The following is a 23,977-nucleotide window of genomic DNA, read 5'->3' on the forward strand; positions in this document are numbered from 1 at the left end:
CCACTTAATTGCTCTGGACTCATCAGCCACTTGAATCACACCATCAGTTTTGAAGCTGTACCATCAAGCTCTTGTTCAAAACCCACTTTGGTTCCCTACTTCCTGCATGGATAAGCCCAAGCACTGATATATGGTATGCAAGGCCTACCACGGGATCCTAGGTTCTCCTATCCTATACCACACTTTAGTCCCTCTCAGATAGTCATGGTTTCTTAGATGTCACATTCTTTATAGGCTCTTTGCTTTTTTGTACAACATGCTCTTTCTGTTTGAAAACTCTTATAATTTTGGCTCACTCTTTCAAGATTCAGCACATATTTCACCCCTTCCATGACAAGTCCCTTCCCAGGATAGATGATAGAAGCTGTTTGTCTGTCTTGTGTGAATCTCTAACACTCTCAGCAAACTTCCCTCCTGTGCTCTCTTATATCCCAGCATACCTATAGATGAGGTCTGAGATTACTCCTTTTTTGGCAATGATTGACGAAATAAATGAAGCCCCGAATGATCTTGCCATCATACCTTGATTCTAGCTTTCTTGGACATGCAAGCGTTTTCTTAGAAATTCTTTGGGTTAAAAGACGAGACTCACAGGGACAATATCCAACTCAGAGAACATTATTCATCTGTTTCTTGATGTGGATGTAGCAGTGGCTCCAAATATCTCCAGGGTGGAACAGTGGCTCTGGTTCTGATCAGGGATGTTATTCCCTTGGACAACAAGAAATGAACAATAGCATAGCAGAGGCCATTTTGCCCTGTTTTGAGTCAGAGTGGTATCCATCTACTTGCTTGAAATTCTAAATCTTTTATGAAGTTCTCTGGAACAAGAAGGCAACTAGGGCTGAGCTCAGTAGGGACAGTATTGCTCCCATGTCTTTTGTCTTTTCAGATATAACAGTGGCAGGTAGATTTCTATAGAGACGCTCCTATCTTCCCTTATAGAAAATTAAAATGTTTCTTGAGAGATTTGCAAAGACTTCTGAGAATTCCAGAGAGCCAAGATGATGACATGTCAGAAAAGCCACACAAAAGTAAGTGATTTCTGATCTGTTGTTAAACACACTGTCCATTGTACCACTGGCTCCTGCTGGAAGTGAATGATTTCTATTAATTATTTTAAAAGTATTTTATTTATTTATTTGCAAGCACACACACACAGTCGGGTGGGGGGGAAGGAAGATGTTGATGGGCTCAATGTTTTGCAGGTGGTGCCATTCATTGTGAGGTCATCAATAATGGCCACCTTGCACCCCGAATACAAAATGCCAGAGCCTTCTTCCTCATTCTCAGGCACTTATGTTGTTCCCACTACCTCTTTGACAATGGTCCCAGAGCTTTTGCAGGTGTGATAGATCTGTGGTCATTTAATGTTGAGTCTTTAACTGTCACTTCTTCTAAGAACTTGGATGAGTTTTGAGTCTGCCTAGTACTTACTATCATTTGCAAAAAGAAGCTTCTCTGATCAAAAGTGAAAGCAGCACTATTATATAAACAGAAAAATCAGAATTTATAGAGCATTTTGATGATGGACATGACATTTATTCAAACAACAGTAGTAGCTTTTGGGGAGGGGGCCATATAGCCTTGCAAGCCATATGCCTTTGACTAGATTTTCAGTACCAGGTATGAATTACCTTCTGTGGAGCAGGCCTCAGATCCAAAAAGCAGTTGGTTACTTCCATAACAATCATGCCACTATTGCACTGGTGGCATGGCATGGCTGGTTATGTAGTTTGTAGGGTCCATAGTTAGTTATGATTGTTGATGACTTTTCTCCCCTATCAGGTTTCATAGCACTTTCCAGTACTATGGCATCTAATCATCAGGGAGGAGGTTACCAGCTTAGTTTCAGCTTGATTTCTCAGTGTCCTACAATGAAATCATGTAGTATTATCAGCCATAGGGTCTTATCTATCTAGCTCCAGTGGGTTAACAAGAGCATTTACAATAGCCTGTATTGTTTTGGGGCCTCATGAATCTCCCTGACCTATGACTCACTGGGAGGCTTCTCACCTCTGGCACTGGAATTTTCCTTTAACAACCTATGGCTTAAATTATATTTCTCAATATGTAACAGAGAAGTAGGGTTCCAAATGGCTTATTCATTTTGTTTTCAGTTTTTTGTTTAAACCCCCTCCCACTCCCTCCTCACTCCCATCCCACTTCCCTGACCCCTCTTTAGACCATTCTAGCCCCAGTATTCTTTTTTTTTTTTTTTTTTTTTGAGGTAGGACTTCACTCTAACCCTGGCTGACCTGTAACTCACTCTGTAGTCCCATGGTGTCCTCAAACTCATAGTGCTCCTTCTACCACTGCTACCCAATTGCTGGGATTAAAGCATGCACTACCATGCCTGGCCACTCTTATGTACTTATATATACTCTTATATACTTATCCACTTATATATCTGCTATTCCTTCCCCTTAAGTCCTCCCCTACTGTCCCTCTAATGGCCCCTTTTTATGTTCTTGGGCTCTAGTACTGATTCTAACTTACATACAAATCTAAAAATATTCAATGCTAGGTTCTAAATATGAAGAGAGAATGTGCCATGTTTGTCTTCTTGTACCTGGGTTACCCCACTTAGTGTAACATTTTCCAGGTCCATACATTCCATCCAAATTTTCTTGAAATTTTCATAATTTTTCTTTTATAGCAGAATAAAACTCCATTGTGTATATGTATCGCATATTCATTATCCATTCATCAGTTCATGGACATGTAGGTTAATTCCATTTCTTAGTTTTGTGAATAGTGTGGCAATAAGTGTAGATCTTAAAAGTGTAGATTCCTTAGGGTATATAGCTAGGAATGGTATATCTAGGTCATATGGCAGATACATTTTTAACTTTTTGAGAAACTTCACACTGATTTTCATAGTGATTGTACCAATTTACGCCCCCACCAACATGGAATAGGGGTTCCTATTTCTCCATACTCCCTCTAGCATTTGTTGTTATTTGCTGTTTTGTTTTGTTTGTTGTAATGTTTCCTGCATCCTTTTCATCTCTAATCTTATTGATTAGAGCCTTCTCTCTATTTCCTTTGATTAATTTGGCTAAGGATTTTCAATTTTGTTTATTGTTTTAAAGAACCCACTCTTTGTTTCATTAATTGCTTTGACTGTTAGGTTTTTGTTTCTGTTTCACTGATTTCTTCTGTAATCTCGAGCATTTCTTTCCATCTGATGATTTTGATTTTGGTTTTGTCATTGTTTTCCCAAGCCCTTTAGATATATCATTAAGTTTTTTATTTGTGATCTTTCTGTTTTTGTTATGAAGACATTTAGAGCCATACATTTCCCTGTTAGGACTGTCTTCATTGTGTCCCGTAGGTTTTGGTGTGTTATGTTTTCATTTTCATTTACTTTACTTTTTTTCTTTTTGAGGCAAGCCCAACAGACTGGCCTTTTTTATGTGAGAGAGTGAGAGAGCAAGAAAGAGAGAATTGGCACACCAGGGCCTCCAGCTACCATAAGCGAACTCCAGATGCATGTGCCACCTTGTGCACATATGTGACCTTGCATGCTTGCATCACCTTGTGTGTCTAGCTTATGTGGGATCTGAAGAGTCAAACATGAGTCCTAAGGCTTTGCAGGCAAGCACCTTAACTCCTAAGCTTTCTTTCAGCCCTAAAATTTCTTTCTTGATTTCATTGATAATCTATTCATTGTTTAGCAATGGTTTGTTTAATCTCCAAGAGTTTTTGAAGTTTCTGCAGATCCTCTAATTGTTGATTGCCAGCTTTATTGCATTGTGGTCATATTAAGCACAAGGAGTTAATCAATTTTTAAAAATTTGTTGAGACTTTCTTTGTGACCAAATATACAATATATTTTAGAGAAGATTCCATGGACTCCTGAGAAGAATGCATATTTTTTAGTACTTGGGTGGAATGCTATATAAATATTTGTTAGCTTTATTTGGTGTATGGAGTCATTTTACTCCATTGTTTTTCTGTTTATTTTCTATCTAGATGACTTGTCTATAAGTGATAGTGAAGTGTTGAAGTTGCACATTATTATTGTGAAGTTTATCTCTGAGTTTATATACAGTAGATTTTGTTTTATAAAGTTAGGCAGACCTATGTTTGGTGTCTGTATGTTTAGCATTGTAATTTTCATTTTCATTTACTTTACTTTTTTTCTTTTTGAGGCAAGCCCAACAGACTGGCCTTTTTTATGTGAGAGAGTGAGAGAGCAAGAAAGAGAGAATTGGCACACCAGGGCCTCCAGCTACCATAAGCAAACTCCAGATGGAATTGTTCCCTTGATCAGGCTAAAGTGACATTCTTAATCTCTTTTGATTAATTTTGGTTTGAAGTTTATTTTGTTAGATATTAGAATAGCCATATATGTTTGTTTCCTAGTTTGATTTGCTTGGAATATGTTTTTCTAGCCTCTCACCTTAAGTTAGTATCTGACTTTGATGGTGAGGTTAGTTTCTTAACAACAGCAAAAGGATGAATCCTGTTTTCTGATCTAAGCTGTTAGTCTATGTATTTTTTTTTTTACTATATATATGGACATAGTTAGTATCTAAATGACACATTTTGATACCATCCTTTCCCTCCTCCCTGCCCTTTTCCTGAAGAAGCCTTCCTTGCTGGGGATGGAGGTCAACCCCATGGGGATTGTGGGTCATGAATTATGGAGGAGAGAGAGGTAATATCTCTGTGCAAAATGGCCTAATGTATGGATAGGTGGACCAGATATCAGGGTAAAGGAGAGAAAAATCATGCCTGGTCCCCATTCTGTCCCTCCATATCATAGTAGTGGATAATGTTCACTTCCACTTCTTTTAAGTTCTAGCCATCTTATGAAGAAGAAAATAATCCATTACTTCAAAGCCCAGAAATGGACCTCTCATCTTAGTCACATCTGAGTATCAGTTAGTGGAGGGTTGCTTTGAATGTGACTGGTTTTGAACATACCTGACCCTCTCTACTGTCTGTGGTGGGCAGTGACAAAATTGTTCACCTCCACAGTGACACCCTGCCTGTGGTATGCACTTGATAAATGAGCTAAAGCAGTATAGGTGGCATGTGATTGGTAAATTGGAAAAAAAACAAAACAAAATAGGAGGGATTGGATGTAGTGCTTCCCTTCCAGATGTATCTCAATATGGTACTCAGTTTCCTGGCCTGATGTCCCCATGTTTACAATGTGGGCAGAAAGACCAACTCTTGTTGCAAAGATAAAATGTTTCACAAAGGAACTGGGCATGGTGGCACATGCCTGTAATTCCAGCACTTGGGAGGCACAGGTAGGAGGATCACCATGAGATTGAGGCCACCCTGAGACTCTACAGTGAATTGTAGGTCAGTCTGGGCTATAGTGAGACCCCACCTCGAGAAACAAAACAAAGCAAAAAAGTTCCATAAAGGAAAGCAACTAACACAGGCAGAGCATTGTTGACATGCGGGAAGTATTTGCTTTGCTCTCTCCTCCTTTCTTACCCTCTTAGTGAGAGTGTCTGTGCTTTCATTTTTGCAATTGAATCCCTAACACTAGTGATAATCTAACAAGTATCACTGGTTGTGTGTGATCTTGTGTGAATTAATAATGACTAGGAAGTGTTACCTGGCAACATTTACTCATGCAGTGATTCTTGGCCCTGAGGCTGCAGTGCAGATGGGGAATGCTGTTTGAGGATGCATCAATGTTCCTGAGGCCTTTGCTCAAGTGAAGCCTCCATACACATACCAAATAGGTATTTCTTGAGCTTGCCACCATCTTTTACAATGTAGAAACCATTCTCAAATGTTGTAACTAGCTTCCAAGTAGTATTGTTTTGTACTGATGGGCATCCACAGATGAGTTAAACTAGAGCACATCCCTTCAGGGAGTTTACTGTCTTTAATATAAGGAATTGGTATTAGATTCTCCCTTTTGCCACCTCCAGTTCCATTTATGCACACACACACCCCACACACCCACACACCCTCACACCCACACATCCTCTTCTATGGCCTAACTTCACTACTAGCCTTCCTGTGTTCTCTTCCTTATCCTCTCAACACATCAATTATTTGCTCTTCCCAGAGCTTCTTGCTCCTCATCCTCTTTCTTTGCCTGCCTTTCTCCCTTTTTCTCCAGCTTGATTTCTATGCTTGTTCTCCTCAACTACATACTTACTGGACTGGACTCCTGAGCAGTTTTCTAATTTTTATTCTGTTGCACTCATTCTACTGAACTTGAGGCTAGTTATACATATGCATGATCTGCTGCCCTTGTATTTCCACTGGGGATGCTGAAAGCTGTTGGAAGGAATTAATTTCCCTCAGCGATAGTGCTACAATAAGTACATGTCTACCACCCCTCAGTGGTCTCTCCATCTGCTCACCAGTCTGTACAGTTTCCCTAGTCTGCTTTCTACAGCAATAAATTAAGGTACTATTGACCTCTGTTGCAGTCAGGCTTGCATTGCTGGTAGAAATCATCCAACAAAGAGCAGCTTGTGGGAAAAGGAGGTTTATTTTGGTTTACAGTCTCAAGGGGAAGCTCCACGATGGGAGGGGGAAACGATGGCATGAGCAGGAGGTGGACATCACCCCCTAGTCAATATAAGGTAGACCATAGCAACAGGAGAGTGTGCCAAACACTGGCATGGGGAAACTGGCTATAATACCCATAAACCCACCCCAAATAATACACTCCCTCTAGAAGGCATTAATTCCCAAACCTCCATCTTCTGGAAACCTAGTTCAGATCACCTAAATTTATTGGGGCCTCCTGAATCAAACCACCACAACCTCCAAACCTGATTTCATCACTTTCTTTTATAGTCAGCCATGAAAAGATATGCCCTCCTCGAGAAAACTCTCTGCATTTTTCATCATCCATCTGTCATCTTACTGCTAAAGTGGTAGATGCTCTGCAATCTCCCTGCCTCATCCTTTCATCCAAGACCTGAATTTCCTATTATTGTCTGATAAAGAATTCGTCTGGTCTTGGTCCCAGGTTGCTGATAAACAACTTCTAAACCCCTTGGGATTTTCTGAGAAATAGAAATATTTTTGATGTATGAGAATCAATTAACTCTGGGCTAGCCCAAAGACACAGAGAAAGGTCAGATGAAGAACAAGGTGCCTCTGTTCTGGACCCTTGTGGAATCAAGATGCATTGTCTTCCAATGTACTCCCCAGCCAGAAAGCTCCCCCACATCCCAGTGTCTAGGAAGCTTCAGGATAGGGGCAACACACCAAAATGTCCAAGCACTTGATGAAACGATTACAGCTTTGGACCATTGGTATCACTAGATCACTAGGAAGGAGAATAGGTTCAGTTCTGTGACCAGTGATTTAATCTGTCTTATTTACATAATGAAACCCTTAAAAAAGCTCCAAATACTGGAGACTGGAGGAGCTTCCTGGTTGGTGAGCACACTGATGTTCTGCAAGGAGGGCAAAGCAAAGTGAGCCGGCAATACCCCCTTGCCACCCACTCTGTTTCTCTCTCTTTTATATTATAGGAGGAGGGCAATGGGCATCCTAGAGTCTCTAGCCACTGCAAAAAAAAAAACTCCAAATGCACGTGTAACCACTTATATCTGGCTTATGGAGGTACTGTGAAATTGAACCTGGGTCCTTAGGCTTTGCAGGTATGTACCTTAAGCACTGAACAATCTCTCCAGTCCTCTGTTTCTCTTGAAAGGATACCATCATTGGCTTCTCCCCTCATGCCTCAGCCTCCACAATTTGATCCCTCCCACTAGTTAACTGAAACCTCTTTCCCCCATTGTCATGCATAATTTTCAGCATGTTTTAAAATTTGACTTTTGCATGAAGTATGCTATTTTATAAAGACATTTATTTAGCTCACAGTCCTGGTTATGTACTTCTTTGAACATATTCTTCACTGAAGAGCCAGTGTGGTATTTCCAAAAAAAAATTAAACAAAGCAGAAAAGAGGAGGGGAAAGAGGAGGAGGCAGAGAAGGAAGTAGAGGAGAAGTAGTCGTCATGTAAGTGCTTACATGGATATGTCTGGCAGGTGACAGAGAAGGTATTTGTTAAATGAATGGATCGGTGAAGTTTATGTTCTTTTTTCTCAGAGTATAAACTTTTCGCTATGATTTTAGGCCTCCTTGCCTGGCCCATAACCACTCCTCTCTTGGGCATTAAATAAATCATAAAAATACATCATACAGCTTCTACCTGGAACATACTTTCTTCCCTTAAGTTTCAGCTTTCAGGAACTGTTTTCTGCCCCACTTACTATATGGACCTATGTCATTTCCTGGCTCACCTATTACATAATTTTGTAATTCATATTTTACATATTTACATATTTTATTGTAGTTGAATGTAGTACACACCTGCCAGCAGTTTCTCAGCATCCACTTTTTTGAAACATTTGGTACAGTTTGACTTTTAATTGAGTCTATTTTGTGTAAAATGATACCTTTAAAAATTTATTTATTTATTCATTTTTATTATTAGATATGGACATATTTTGTATGTATGCATCACATGTTGGTACCATCCTTTCCCTCCTCCCTTCTCCTTTTCTGAGGAGGCTTTCCTCCTTGGGGATGCAGGTCAACCCCATGGGGATTGTGGGACATGCATTGTTGGGGGGAAGGGAGAGGCAATGTCTCTGTGCAAAATGTCCCAACTTGTGGCTCTAATAATCTTTCCTCCCCATCTTCCACCAAATTCCCTGAGCCATGCTGGGAGCATTTTAAGTCTACTTCAGTGATGGGCACTTAGGAGCAACTGGTCATCTGGTTTTGTAGGAGTTGAGTGTCCTCAATATCTTTCTTCATCACCCTTGTGCTGATATCAGCTTAACTAAGAAATCAGCACTCTTGCTCAGTTCCCCAGTGCCACTGTGGTTTCAGATGGGGCATTTATCTCCTGAGATCCAGTTCTCATCTGAAAAAGAAAAGCAGATTCTCCAATGGAGAGTGAAGTCAATGCCAGTTAAATGGGCTAACTATTATTAATTTAGAGAGAATTAAAAGGGTTTAGGCATTCTTACAGTCTAAGGTTAGTGGGAATTTAACAAAGGAAAGCAGAATCATCTGGATATGATTCTGACTCATTTCCCAGTTCCAGATATGATTTCCTTTCCACCGAGTGGGTCTGTTAGCCAATCCAAGAGCACTTGGTTACTCACCATGGCTGTGTGCCACTATTGCATTTGTGTGAGCATCAATTAGGTTATTTGCTTCTGAGTCACCTAGACTTTGAGTTGCTTGGAGAGATGTTGGCCACTTTCCCCTGGTAGCTCATATAGCACCTTCCAGTACTAGATGAGGTGATTTTCTGGGGACTGGCTCCAGATTACAACCAGGTCTCTCCATGGTCCATGCCAACAACATTTGGTGTCTTCAGTAGTAAGGTCTTATCATTAACTTCTGGCGGGTAATCAAGTGCTCTGACAGAAGTCTGTCTTGTTTGTTTTGGGAGATCAACAGCTTATTGTGGATGTAGAACACATCCTGGTACAGGGAATTGCAGGCCAGTGCCAAGGGAAAAGGAAAAAGAAAAAGCAAGAGAAGAAAGATAAATAGGAGAAATTTGAGGTTAGGTTTGGTCTTACTCTATCAGGGCCCTTTGATTCAGGTGTTCCCTCTAAGGTCCTCTTGAGGGTTCTACCTTTTAGTCTGACTTTTATGATATAGGATGCTATGGTACCAGTTAAGTTTGTGTTCAGTTTTGTGTTCCCCCACCGTGCCCCTTCCCCCAAGCCCTACCCTCCCTGTTGTCCAAGCCTCAAGATACTATTCAATTATGTCAGCAATTTGGGCTGACCCAGGTTAGGAACTGCAGATGAGTGAGATCATGTGACAGTTGTCTTTCTGTGATTGTGTGAGTTCACTTAGAATGTTCTGTTCCAAGTTCGACTTTCTTTCTACAAATTTTAATGTGTCATTTTTTTTTTTCACTGCTGAGTAGAATTCCATTGTGTAGATATACCACATCTGGGTTATCCATTCATCCAATGATTGATTCCAGGTTTTAGCTAAGAAAAATTGAGCAGCTATAAACATGATAGAGCAAATATTTCTGAACTGAGATGTGGAGCTTTAGGATAAATGCTCAATAAGGGAATAAAAGGGTCTGTTGGTAACTCTATATTCATCCTTTTCAGGAGTCTCCATATTGATTTTCACAGTGATTGTATCAGCTTACAGTCCCACCAATAGTGAATGAGTGTTCCTATTTCTCCACTGTCGCCAATGTTTGTTTTCATTTGACTTTTTAATGTTTGCTATCCTTACTGGGGTAAGGTAGAATCTCATAGTTGTTCTAATTTACATTTCTTTAATGGTTAGGGATGTTGAACATTTTCTTAAGTGTGTGTTAGCCATTTGTAATTCTTCCTCTGAGACCTCCCTATTTAGTTCTTTGCCCCACTTTTGGAGTGGGCTGTTTGATTTTTTATTGTTTAGTTTTTTTGAGTTCTTTGTAGATTCTAGATATTAGCTTTCTGTCAGTGGTATAGCTGGCAAAGATTTTCTCTCATTAAGTGGGTAATCTATTGGCTTTGCTTAAAAGCAAAAGCTTTTTAGCTACATGAGATCCCACTGGTTGAGTGCTGGTTTGATTTCCTTAGGTACTGGGATTGTGTTCAGGAATTCTTTCCCCAGTCTTATGTCATGGAGAATGCTTCCTATTTTTTCTTCCAGTAGGTGAAAAGTTTCAGGTCTTATATTGAGGTCTTTAATCCATTTGGACTTGACTTTTGTGTATGGCAAAATGAGTGGGTCTAATTCATTTTTCTACATGGGGCCATCCAATTTGTCCAACACCATTTGTTGAAGATGATGTCTTTTCTCCAGTCTACATTATTGGCACTTTTGTCAAAGATCAAGCAGATGTAGTTTCTTGAACTAAGGTCTAGGTCATCAATTCTGTTCCACTGGTCTATGTTTCTGTTTTTATTCCAGTACCTTGCTGTTTTTGTCACTGTGGCTTTGTAATATAGCATTAGATCAATTATGGTGATACCACCAGAGGTTGTTGAGGATGTGTTTAGATGTCTGAGGCTTTCTGCCATTCCATATGAATTTTGAGATTAGTTTTTCAATCCCTGTGAAGAACGATGCTGGTATTTTTATTGATATTGTGTTAAATCTACAGATTGCTTTTAGTAGAATTGCCATTTTCACATTATTAATTCTATCTATCTAGGAGCATGGGAATATTTCTATCTTCTCAAATTCTCCTCTATTTCTTTCTTGAGTGTTTTTATGTTTTCATAGATAGGTTTTTCACAACCTTTGTTAATGTTATTACAAGGTATTTTTGTGTTGTTATTGAAAATGGGACAGCCTCACTGATTTTTTTCCTATATATTTGTCCTTTGCATATAGAAAAACTACTGACTTTTGTGCATTGATTTTATGTCCTGCCACTTTGCTGAAGAAATTTATCACCTTTAGAAGTTTGGAGATAGAGACCTTTTGGTCATTTATATATAGGATCATGTCATCTGCAAATTGGGCTAAGTTGACTTCTTCCTTTCCAATTTGAATCCTTTTTATTTCTTTCTCCTGTCATTGCTTGGGCTAGTACTCCTAGTACTGTGTTGAAGAGCAGTGGTGTCTTGATCCCTGTCTTCTTCCTGATCACAGTGGGAGCTCCTTGAGTTTTTTCCCGTTAAGTATTGTTTAGGCTTTAGGAGTTTATTTTTCTTTATTGTGTTGAGATATAAACCCTCCAAGCCTATTCTTTCCAGTGTTTTGATCATGAAGTGGTGTTGTATTTTGTGAAAGGCATTCTGTATAGCAATTGAGATGATAATGTGGTTCTTATGGTTCAGCTTATTCATGTGGTATATTATACTGACTGATTTATATATGTTAAACAATCCATTCCTGGGATGAAGCCTACTTTATCAAGATAGATAATGCTTTTGATGTGTTGTTGAATTTGTTTGCAAGAATTTTATTCAGGATCTTTGCATATAAGTTCATTATGGATATAGACCTATAATTTTCTTTCTTTGTTGCACCTTTGTTTGGTTTTGGTACTAGGGTGATGCTAGCTTCAAGAAAAGATGTGGGGAGGATTCCCTGGTCTCCAATTATGTGGAATAGTTTAAGAAAAATTGGTTGCAGTTCTTCTATAAAGGTTTGATAGAATTCAGCTGAGAAGCCATCCAGTCCTGGACTTTTCTTTTTGCAGAGGTTTTGGATTGCCTTTTTAATCTCCATGGATGTGATAGGTTTGTTTAGGAGATCAATCTTCTGTGAGTTTAGTTTTGGTAGGTGGTATGTGTTTAGAAATTCATACATTGCTTTCAGATTATTTAATTTTGTGGAGTAGATGTTTTGGAAGTATGCCCTGATGATTCTACCAATTTCATTGATGTCTGTAGTGACCTCTCCTTTGTCCTTTCTGACTTTGTTAATTTGATATTTCTCTCTCTCTCTCAGTTTGGTCAGGGGTTTGCCAATCTTGTTTGTTTTTTCAAAGAACCAGATCTTCATTTCATTGATTTTTAAAAATTGTTTTCTTAGTTTCCAATTCATTAATTTCTGCTCTAATCTTGATTATTTCTTTCCATCTGGAGCTTTGTAGGTGGGATTCTTCTTGTCTTTCCAGTGCCTTTAGGTGGACAGTCAGGTTATTGATTAGGGATCTCTCTGTCTTTGCAATGAAGACATTTAGGGCTATTGATTTTCCCCTTACAACTGCTTTCATTGAGTCCATAAGTTTTGGTAGGTTGTGTTTTTATTATCATTCAATTATAGGAATTTAAAAATTCTTCCACGATCCATTCATTCTTTAAAAGTGTGTTGTTTAGTCTCCAGGAGTTGGTGGAATTCTTGATGTGTCCCTTGTTAATTTCTAGCTTTAAAGCATTGTGATCTGACATGATGCAGGAAGTTACTTCAATTTTTTTGACCTTATGAAGGTGTGCTTTATGGCCTAATATATGGTCAGTTTTGGAGAAGGTTCCATGGGCTTCTAAGAAGAATGTCTATTCTGTAGAGTTGAGGTGGAAAGTTCTGTAGATATCCATTAGCTGTAGTTGATCTATGATGTTGTTGAGCTCTATTATTTCCCTGTTGATTTTCTGCTTCCATGATCTGTCTATTAGTGATAGTGGAGTCTCTGACTATTATGGTGTTGGTGTTTATTAATGTTTTATTGTTGAGTAGATTTTATTTTATAAACTGTGGTGCCCCTGTGTTTGGTACATAAATATTTAAGATTGTGATGTGCTCCTGTTGGACCATTCCCTTGATGAATAAGAAGTGGGTCTCTCTAGTTGTTGTGTTTTCATTTGGGGAATGAATTTCTGCTGATTTCTCTATGATTTCATTGGAGGCTTCTGTAGTAGGACTAGGTGTCCTTGGAGATCTCTCAGTTTTCTGACTTTTGTTGGCTTTTTTTGTGTTGTTAGGAAGTCTCTTCATTTTCTTGAGGAGGAAGCAAGTTTTTGTCCTTTTCCCCCTTTACCCTCTGCCTTGGGTGAAGAGGGATGTTGGTACCTAGTGGCCATTCAGGATGCCAGAGCAAAAGGCCTGCTTCCACAGCTCACACAGGGGCCAGGCTTCCCTGAGCAAGGCACAATGGGACTTACCAAGATCAGGGGACTAGGAGGAGCAAGGGAACAGGGATCTAGCTTACTTGGTGTAGTGCCCTCTTGGACACAGAACAGTACAGGCAACCCAGACTGGGGAGGTGGGAGGAGCCCAGATACAGGGGTCTGGCCTACTCACTCCAGACTTCCACAACTGCCCACACACTGTCTAAGCAAGCAACTCTGAAAAGGGAGGTGAGAGGAGCCCAGGAATGGGTCAGGCCTACTCACTCCAGACTTCTGTGCCTGCCCACAGACTGACCATGCAAGGAACTCTAAAATGACATCTTATTGTGGCTCTGTTTTCCATTTCTATAATTTAAAAGTATTTTTATTTATTTGAAAGGAGAGTGAGAATATGAGAATGCGCAGGCAAGCCAGGGTCTCTTACCACTGCAAACAAATTCCAGTAGATTTATGTGGGTCCTGGTGAATTGAATCCAGGCTGTCAGGCTTTGCAAGCAAGTGCTTTTAACCTCTGAGCCATCTTTCCAATCCCTTTCTTTATTTTTTAATAAGGTTGAGCATCTTTTCAAATATTGGCTAGCCATTTGTGTTCACTCTTTGATAGAATGCATGTTATCTTTCTCCTGGTGATTTTTCATATTCATTTGTAGAAATTGCTCATATACTTAAAACCAATGAAAGGGAAGGGATGCAAGGAATCAAGACTCAGGGGCAGAAAGGATGTTCTTGGAGGGAAGTTGGCCAGTTAGCATGAGTAGGATCCAAAATTGAGATGTGAAGAATTGCTTGTAGGCAGATGAATGGTCAGGATGAAAAAGGTGTGATTCCTCTGGGGTTTCCATGGACAGACTTTTTTCTAGAGGCTCAGGAAGAGTCTACTTCTATCAGCAGAACAGTAAAGAAATGATTGTGATTTTAAGGAAAGCCAGAGCAAGGAGGAAGCTGGGGACCAGGGAAGTAGAAGCAAGAATTGATGGCCATACACAGTAGGGGATGATAAAGGTTGGAGCCATGGAGGAAGAATACAGGGACTTTGGAGAGGATTTGAATAGTTTTATGACCTCACCTTAGGAAATATTTTCTCTGAAAAATGGGGGGAGGTGGTGATAGGCCTAGGTTGTAAGCCTTCACTTTCTGAAGTGAAACCTTTTAGATGGTGTTTAAATTACCACACAGTAGAGTTTTTATCTGGCATTCTAGTGTGTATAGTATAGCATCACTGGGAAAACATAAGTTCTGTGTTGGTTCAGGGGTGCCTAGGATGTGGTCTAGGCTCATAACTTTGATTGCATACCATAAACTGTCACCTGGCTCTCAACCTTCAACTTAGTGTGCCCTAAATAGAATTCTAGACATTCCTGTCTAGCCGGGTCCTCCCCCAGTTTCCTGGTTCTGACTAAATGGTTCTTTAATTACTCAATTACTCAAGTAAAAAGCTGAGTACTCAACTTTATCCTTCCTCTTCCCTCACCAATGCCACCCTATCCAGTATATTCTGTGGGCTGTCCCATATGGACCTTGCCCTTGTCTTTAGCTCATTCCAGCCATCCCTCATGGGTGCTCCACCCTCTAGTTCTAAGCACCCATTCATTACCTTCAGTATGTTACCTGTAAAGTCAGGTGTGCACATAAATGCAACCAGGAAGTGACTGGGTATGTTTACAACTTACAAAGTTTTCCTCCTTAAACATGTTCTATCTCTGTCTAAAAACATAACACTTTTCTTTACTTACCTAAGACATGTTGTGAGCTGACAAAATGTGCTGGCAGTATTATTGCTAAGTGTGATGACCTTGCTTTAATTATTCTTTAATTCTGTAATTATTATATATGGAAGTTGTTCTCTGTAAAGGCTTTGTCTCTCAAAACAGAAATTTGCTTGTGCCCATGAAGAATGATTCATGGAATTAGATTCTTGGAGGGAGCCCATCTGGCCTCCAGGTTGCTTGTGGAAAAACTTCACTGGTCCTGATGGAAGTGTTCCTTTGGTGGGGCATGGTTAAAACACTGTCACAGGTGCTCCTTGCATCTGCTGAACTATCAGGAGTCTGACTCTTTGGGATCTATCTAGTTAATGACATTCAGATTCATAAGGAATCAATTAATAACACGGATTCACAATGGGTTACATTTGTGATGAATAGTTCCAGCAATTGTATCTGATCAAGCTCAGATTAGGATTAGCATTCTGTCAAATACATGTGTTGTGATCCATGAGGTTAAGTACTTGGAATTTAGATTTTTTTTCCCAAGAAAATCTATGATTGCTATTGAAATACGTTTCTGTAGACTCTGATTCATTAGTATTAACTAAGCTATGTGGGAAGCTAAATTGGGAATTAGATTGTTTGACTTCAAGTCAAACTGGGAGTTAAATTGTCTCCCATAACTTTGTAGCCAGAATCATTAATAGGTCCTCCGTTATCTGTAGAATAAGAAGCACATTCTTGCTTTTGGCTAAGTATAGACTCTGAAGGTTCCTTCCAACTCAAAATGAAATCAGCCTCAGGTACAATAGATTCTGAAATGCATGTCTGGCATATTTGGAGGGAAAGGAAGACTCTTGAGTTTTTCTTTCTTTTTTTTTAATTTTTAAATTTTTATTAACATTTTCCATGATTATAAAAAAAATATCCCATAGTAATTCCCTCCCTCCCCACCCCCACACTTTTCCCTTTGAAATTAGATTCTCCATCATATTACCTCCCCATTACAATCATTGTAATTACATATATACAATATCAACCTATTAAGTATCCTCTTCCCTTCCTTTACCTTCCCTTTATGTCTCCTTTTTAACTTACTGTCCTCTGCTACCAAGTATTTTCCTTCTCACACAGAAGCCCAATCATCTGTAGCTAGGATCCACATATGAGAGAGAACATGTGGCGCTTGGCTTTCTAGGCTGGGTTACCTCACTTATTATAAACCTTTCTAGGTCAATCCATTTTTCTGCAAATTTCATAACTTCATTTTTCTTAACCGCTGAGTAGAACTCCATTGTATAAATGTGCCACATCTTCATTATCCACTCATCAGTTGAGGGACATCTAGGCTGGTTCCATTTCCCAGCTATTATAAATTGAGCAGCAATAAACATGGTAGAGCACGTACTTCTAAGGAAATGAGATGAGTCCTTTGAATATATGCCTAGGAGTGCTATAGCTGGGTCTTATGTTAGATCAATCTTTAGCTGCTTTAGGAACCTCCACACTGTTTTCCACAATGGCTGGACCAGATTGCATTCCCACCAACAGTGTAGAAGGGTTCCTCTTTTTCCACATCCCCGCCAACATTAATGATCATTTGTTTCCATGATGGTGGCCAATCTGACAGGAGTGAGATGAAATCTCAATGTAGTTTTAATCTGCATTTCCCTGATGACTAGTGACATAGAACATTTTTTTTAGATGCTTATATGCCATTCGTATTTCTTCCTTTGAGAATACAATATTTAGCGCCATAGCCCATTTTTTGATTGGCTTGTTTGATTCCTTATTATTTAACTTTTTGAGTTCTTTTTATGTCCTAGATATTAATCCTCTATCAGATATATAGCTGGCGAAGATTTTTTCCCATTCTGTAGGTTGCCTCTTTGCTTTTTTCACTGTGTCCTTTACAGTGCAAAATCTTTGTAATTTCATGAGGTCCCAGTGATTAATCTGTGGTTTTATTGCCTGAGCAATTGGGGTTGTATTCAGAAAGTCTTTGCCAAGACGAATATGTTGCAGGGTTTCCCCTACTTTTTCCTCTAGCAGTTTCAGAGTTTCAGGTCTGATGTTAAGGTCTTTAATCCATTTGGACTTAATTCTTGTGCATGGCGAGAGAGAAGAATCTATTTTCATCCTTCTAAAGATATATATCCAGTTTTCCCAACATCATTTGCTGAAGAGGCCATCTCTTCTTCAATGACTATTTTGGGCATTTTTATTAAATATCAGGTGGCTATAGCTACTTGGGCTTACATCTGGGTCCTCTATTCTGTTCCACTGATCTACATGTCTGTTTTGTGCCAGTACCATGCTGTTTTTGTTACTATGGCTCTGCAGTGTAGGTTAAAATCAGGTATGGTGATACCACCAGCCTTATTTTTTGCTCAGTATTATTTTATATATTCGAGGTTTTTTTGTGATTCCAAATGAATTTTTGGATTGGTTTTTCTATTTCCATGAAGAAAGCCTTTGGAATTTTGATAGGGATTGCATTAAATGTGTAGATTGCTTTAGGTAAGATTGCCATTTTCACAATATTGATTCTTCCAATCCAGGAACAAGTCATGTTTCTCCACTTTCTAGTGTCTTCTGCAATTTCTCACTTGAGTGTTTTAAAGTTCTCATTGTAGAGATTTTTTACTTCTTCGTTAGGTTTATTCCAAGGTACTTTATTTATTAATTTATTTTTTGATGCAATTGTGAATGGAAGTGATTTTCTGATTTCATTCTCTCTGTGTTTGTTGTTAGCATATACGAAGGCTACTGATTTCTGTGTATTTATTTTGTATCCTGCCACATGGCTGTAGGTTTTGATCAGCTATAACAGTTTGCTAGTAGAGTCTTTAGGGTCCTTCATGTATAGAATCATGTCACCTGCAAATAATGATAACTTGATCTCTTCCTTTCCAATTTGTATCCCTTTTATGTGTGTCTCTTGCCTTATTGCTTTGGCTAAGACTTCCAAAACTATATTAAATAAAACTGGGGACAGTGGACACCCTTATCTTGTTCCTGATTTGAGTGGAAAAACTTCCAGTTTTTCCCCATTTAGTAATATGTTGGCTGTAGGCTTGTCATAAATAGCCTTTATTATATTGAGATATGTTGCTTCTATTCCCAGTGTCTGTAGGACTTTTATCATGAAGGGATGTTTGGATTTTGTCAAATGCTTTCTCTGCGTCTAATGAGATGATCATGTGATTTTTGTCCTTTAACCCGTTTATGTAATGTATTACATTTATAGATTTGCATATGTTGAACCATCCCTGCATCTCTGGGATAAAACCTACTTGGTCAGGGTGAATGATCTTTTTGATATACTCTTGTATTCTGTTTGTAAATACTTTGTTGAGAATTTTTGCATCTATGTTCATGAGGGAGATTGGTCTGTAATTTTCTTTTTTTGTTCTATCTTTGCCTGGTTTTGGTATCAGGGTGATACTGGCCTCACAGAAGGAGTTTCATAGAATTCCTTCTTTTTCTATTTCCTGGAAAAGCTTAAGAAGCAATGGTGTTAGCTCTTCCTTAAATGTCTGGTAAAATTCAGTAGTGAATCCATCTGGGCCTGGGCTTTTTTTAGTTGGGAGATTATTGATAACTGTTCAGATCTCCATGTTTGTTATAGGTCTATTTAAGTGATTAATCTCTTTTTGATTTAATTTACGTAGGTCATATAAATCAAGGAAATCATTCATTTCTTTTAGATTTTCATACTTTGTGGAGTATATGCTTTTATAGTATGTCCCTATGATTTTTTGAATTTCTCTGGAATCTGTTGTGATGTTACCTTGTTCATCTCTGATTTTATTAATTTTTGTCTCTTCTCTCTTTCTTTTGGTCAGATTTGCTAAGGGTTTATCAATCTTGTTTATCCTGTCAAAGAACCAACTCTTTGTTTCATTAATTCTTTGGATTTTTTTTTTGTTTGTTTCTATTTCATTAATTTCTGCCCTAATCTTTATTATTTCTTCCCGTCTACTGATTTTTGGTTTGCCTTGTTCTTTTTCCAAGGCTTTAAGGCGAAGCATTAGGTCGTTTACTTGAGACCTTTCTAATTTCTTAATATAGGCACTTAAGGCTATAAATTTAGCTCTTAGAACTGCCTTCATTGTGTCCAGAGATTTTGGTATGTTGTGTTCTCATTAACGTTTGACTCTATAAATTTTTTGATTTCCTCATTGACCCATTCATCATTTAGTAGTGTATTGTTTAGTTTTCATGATTTTGTGTATGCTATATAGCCTTTCTTGCTACTGATTTGTAGTTTAATTCCATTGTGGTCAGATAGAATGCAAGTAATTGTTTCAATTTTCCTGAATTTGTTAAGATTTGCTTTTGTCCTAATATATGGTCTATTTTAGAGAATGTTCCATGTGCTGCTGAAAAGAATGTATATTCTGCAGCCTTTGGATGAAATGTCCTGTATATATCTGTTAGGTCCATTCCTTCTATGACCTTATTTAGTCCAGATGCCTCACTGTTTATTTTTTCCCGTGATGAACTGTCAATTGATAAGAGTGGGGTGTTAAAGTCACCCACCACCACTGTTTGGTGTTATCTGTGACCTTAGTTCTAATAGTATTTTTTTGTTTGTTTGTTTTTTTGAGGTAGGGTCTCACTCTGGCCCAGGCTGACCTGGAATTCACTATGTAGTCTCAGGGTGGCCTCGAACTCACGGTGATCCTCCTACCTCTGCCTCCCCAGTACTGGGATTAAAGACGTGCGCCACCACGCCCTGCCCAATAGTATTTGTTTGATGAATTTCGGAGCCCCCATGTTAGGTGCATATATGTTTAGGATTGTAATGTCCTCCTGTTGGAGTGTGCCCTTAATCATTATAAAGTGACCTTTCTTATCTTTTTGACGAACATTGGACTAAAGTCTACCTTGTCAGATATTAGGATATTAACCCCTGCTTGTTTTCTAGGCCCATTTGCTTGAAACACTGTCTTACAACCGTTCACCCTAAGATAATGTCTATCCTTTGTAGATAGGTGACTTTCTTGTAGACAACAAATTGTAGGATCCTTCTTTTTAACCCAGTCTGCAAACCTATGTCTTTTCTTTGGGGCATTGAGACCGTTGATATTAAGAGATATTATTGAAAGGTGTGTATTTATATTTGCCATTTTTGTGTGTGTGTAGTTCCAGTTGTACCTGTGCTGTGTTGTGTTAACTAGTATTTGAGTATAGCTTGTTTTTTCTAGGTTCCTTATATGTGTGCTTTTCCTTTTCTTCAGCATGGAGGATTCTAACAAGTATTTTCTGTAGAGCTGGTTTTGTCTTCAAATACTCCTTTAACCTGCTTTTGTCATGGATATCCTTATTTCTCCATCTATTTGGATGGATAACTTTGCAGGATAAAGTAACCTTGGTTGACAGTTGTTATCTTTCAGAACTTGGAATATATCACTCCAAGCTCTTTTGGCTTTAAATGTTTGTGTTGAATAATCTGCTGTAATCCTGATGGGCTTGCTTTTGTAGGTAACTTGATTTTTCTCTCTAACTGCTTTCAGTATTTTTTCTTTGGAGTGTGTGTTTGCAAGTTTGATTATTATATGGCGAGGAGAGGTTCTTTCCAGGTTTTGTCTGGCTGGGGTTCTAAAGGCTTCCTGTATCTGCCTTGGCACCTCTTTCCCAATTTTTGGGAAATTTTCTTCTATGATTTTGTTGAAGACGCCTACTATCCCTTTGGAGTGGAATTCTTCTCCTTCTACTATGCCCTGAATTCTTATATTGGATCTTTTCATAGTGTCCCAAATATCTTGAAATTCCCACTCATACTTTTCTATAAGTTTGTCTTTCTCTTTGTTGGACTGTATTAGATCTGTCACCTGGTCTTCTAGCTTAGATATTCTGTCCTCTCCCTCATCCATCCTACTGGTGAGATTTTCTACAGAGTTTCTTAATTCATTAACTGTGTTCTTCATTGCTAGTAATTCTGACTGGTTTTTCTTTATTATTTCTATTTCCTTATTTATGTCTTGTATTGCCTTCTTTATTTCATGAAATTGGTGTCCTGCATCTTCTTTGATTCCTTTGATTTCCTCTTTGATTCTTTTGATTTGTTCTTTGACCTCTTTGAACATATTTATAATCATTCTTTTAAACTCTTTCTCAGGCATTTCCTCTAACTCATTCTCACTGGAGGATATTTCTGATGCATTAATACTTTTAGGTGGATTTATATTGTCTTGCTTTTTAGTGTTTCTTGTGTTATAATGTATATATTTTTGCATCTTGGATTAAGTTAATGCTTGGATTTTCTAGCTAGCTGGGTACTCTTAGCTGTATCAATTGGTTTGATGTTATATATTTTCAGGGTAGGAGCTTGAGGTGTTAGAAGTGGCTCTTAAGACTCTGAGAGTATCTACCAAGGTGCTCCTAGGGTATGTGTTTCCCTGCTATGGGGGTATTCAAGTAGGCTGAGTGGAATAAAATACAGGTAGATTCTAAAAGTTAACTAAACACTGTACCCCTTCAGTCAAAAACAGCCCCAAGTATGTATGCCAGAGTAGTTATTATAACTACCAGATCCTCTATCAACAAAGAGGTTAAGATTTCTGGTCTGTTGAGGGATCCAAGTCAGCTTGTGATCAAGTGAGACCCTTCCCTGGTGCAATCCCAGTTACCTTGGATGATTTTGGTCTCAGTCAAGTTGCTGCCTGGGCCGTCGGGCTGCTGTTCTGATTTCTGGAGTTGGGCACTGGCTTTTCCTGTGGGGCAAACCGAGCCTGGCAAGTGTGGCCCCGCAGATCAACACCCGTGCTGCTGGAACTGCTGCTGCTAAAGCTGCTGCTGCTGGGTCTGTAGCCGCTGCTGCTGAAGCTGCTGCTGCTGGGCCCACTCCTGCTGCTGCCTCTGCTGCTGCTGTAGCTGCCATTGCTGGTGACACCACTGCTGCTGAAGCTGCTGCTGTGTCCACTGCCACTGCTGCCACTGAAGCTGCTACTATGGGATCTGCTGCTGCTGCCACTCCTGGATCTGCTGGGGCCACTGTTACTGGTGCCGGAGCCACTGATGTTGCTGCCGAACTCTGCTCCTGCTTGGGTCCCTCTGTTGGCTCAAGTTGGTGTGGCCAGGTCCTGGGGCCACTGCTCTGTTCGCTGGAGCTGGGCTCAGGCGGTGGGGGAGGGGAGGGAGCTGCAGCTGCTCTGGTTCTCGCTGCTCCACGTGTTCTTCTACCTCGTGGTCTGGTCCTCCATTGCTCACTGCCACTCTCCCTTCACATTTCCTGAGTTGCCGAGAGCACCGGTGTGAGTGGAAAATTCCCGCACCTGGCTTTTCCTGTGGCTGGAGCTGAGTCTGGCAGTTTTCTGTTGTGCTGCTGCCGTGGTTGGCAGAGCTGCTAGAGCCGCCATCCTGTGCAGGCTCTGGATGCTCTGGATCTCTTCTACTTCTCCGCTGCCACTTCAATTTCTTATACACCTCACTTTTTAGTAAAAGTGTGTATTTTGCTGAGTTTTTTGGTCTTTTTCCCCCCCTAGGCTGCTTTGGCGTGGTACCTACGCCGCCATCTTAACTGGAAATCCCTGTTTTTCTTTCTATACCCAGGGCGGTAGTGAGTTGCAGGCATCAGACACCTGAAGCAGGCCTCTTCTCTGAGGAAAAGCACTTACTTACACTGGCATTGCAAGTGATGACACACAGCTTTGAACTGTAGGGGAAAGTGGTGTAGGGATGCTGAACTCATGGGCCTATGCCAATATGGGGCTTTTGTAATATATTAAAGCAGGTTCCACGTTATTGCCATCCCCCTGGGTACACAGCAGGCGCAGGCAAGAGATAGAGGAGTGACAGACTCCTGTCAGGAATTTAAAGTCCCCAATCCCTTCTCTACTCCCCAGACTTACCTCCCACCACAATACTTGTTCTTCTATGAACCCCATGCTCTCTAGTTAAGATCACAACTGGGGTGAGTACTTTGTCCATACTCTATTAACTCTTGTCTCAGGATAGCATGAACTCCCGGACAATGTGCAGTTGGGGTTACTCACTTTTCTCATTTTCCTCGGTTACTTTTTTCTACCTATATCATATTATTTACCTCATCTACTCTGGTTTTCACTTTGTGTCTGCCTTTCTCTTTCCTAGACTCTGAGAGCTCCTGAAAGCTCAATTTCCCTTTTATTGTTGGTGCCTACAATACAATGAGTGCTGCAAAAGTGATTATTAGCTCAGATTGAACTTTGTTTAAAAACGCATATTCCATCTTGAATTGGCCTTTGGCATTTATCTCTTTTCTTTCTAATGTATCCAGGGGATAAGAAACAATATCAAAGGGAGGACAGGTTCATATAAAGCCTTGTCCCTGAGAGCTGACAAAAGGTGGTGGAGTGTACAAAAACAAAACCTGCTTTGGGTACAATGTAAGAATGTGGCCTGCCTCATGAAGGACATAACATGAAATAATGGTTTGCGATTTATAACTGTTTACACAGATACAGATTTGTCTCCCCCTTAGGCGACTGATGCTGGCTATTTTTTGATGGAAACTCTGGGTAATGAGGTTACTACTTGGGGGAATTTCCATTATGTAGTTTTAGAAGAAATCTGTTTTGCATTTCTTTAAGTAATATTTATTTCGGCAGGTAGTTTAATTGTAGTCTGAGAAGATGTTTTGGGTATCTTCATAAATGATGGCTTTGATTTAAAAAGGTCATTCTGAAGCAGATATTTCTGGCAACTACCAGTTTAATCATTTGTTTTGTAAAGCCTTCCATAAACTGTGACAGTAAGATCTCTGTGTAGAA

The 23,977-nt window shown here is 39.5% G+C and overlaps 1 pseudogene; it reads left to right on the forward strand.

The window, feature by feature from the left end:
• The window catches only part of LOC105944866, a 34,004-nt pseudogene extending 10,669 nt beyond the window's left edge, over nucleotides 1-23,335 (forward strand).
• Nucleotides 23,336-23,977: the final 642 nt, after the last annotated feature.

The sequence above is a fragment of the Jaculus jaculus genome, chromosome 4 (genome assembly GCF_020740685.1).
Source record: "Jaculus jaculus isolate mJacJac1 chromosome 4, mJacJac1.mat.Y.cur, whole genome shotgun sequence".
NCBI lineage: Eukaryota > Metazoa > Chordata > Mammalia > Rodentia > Dipodidae > Jaculus > Jaculus jaculus.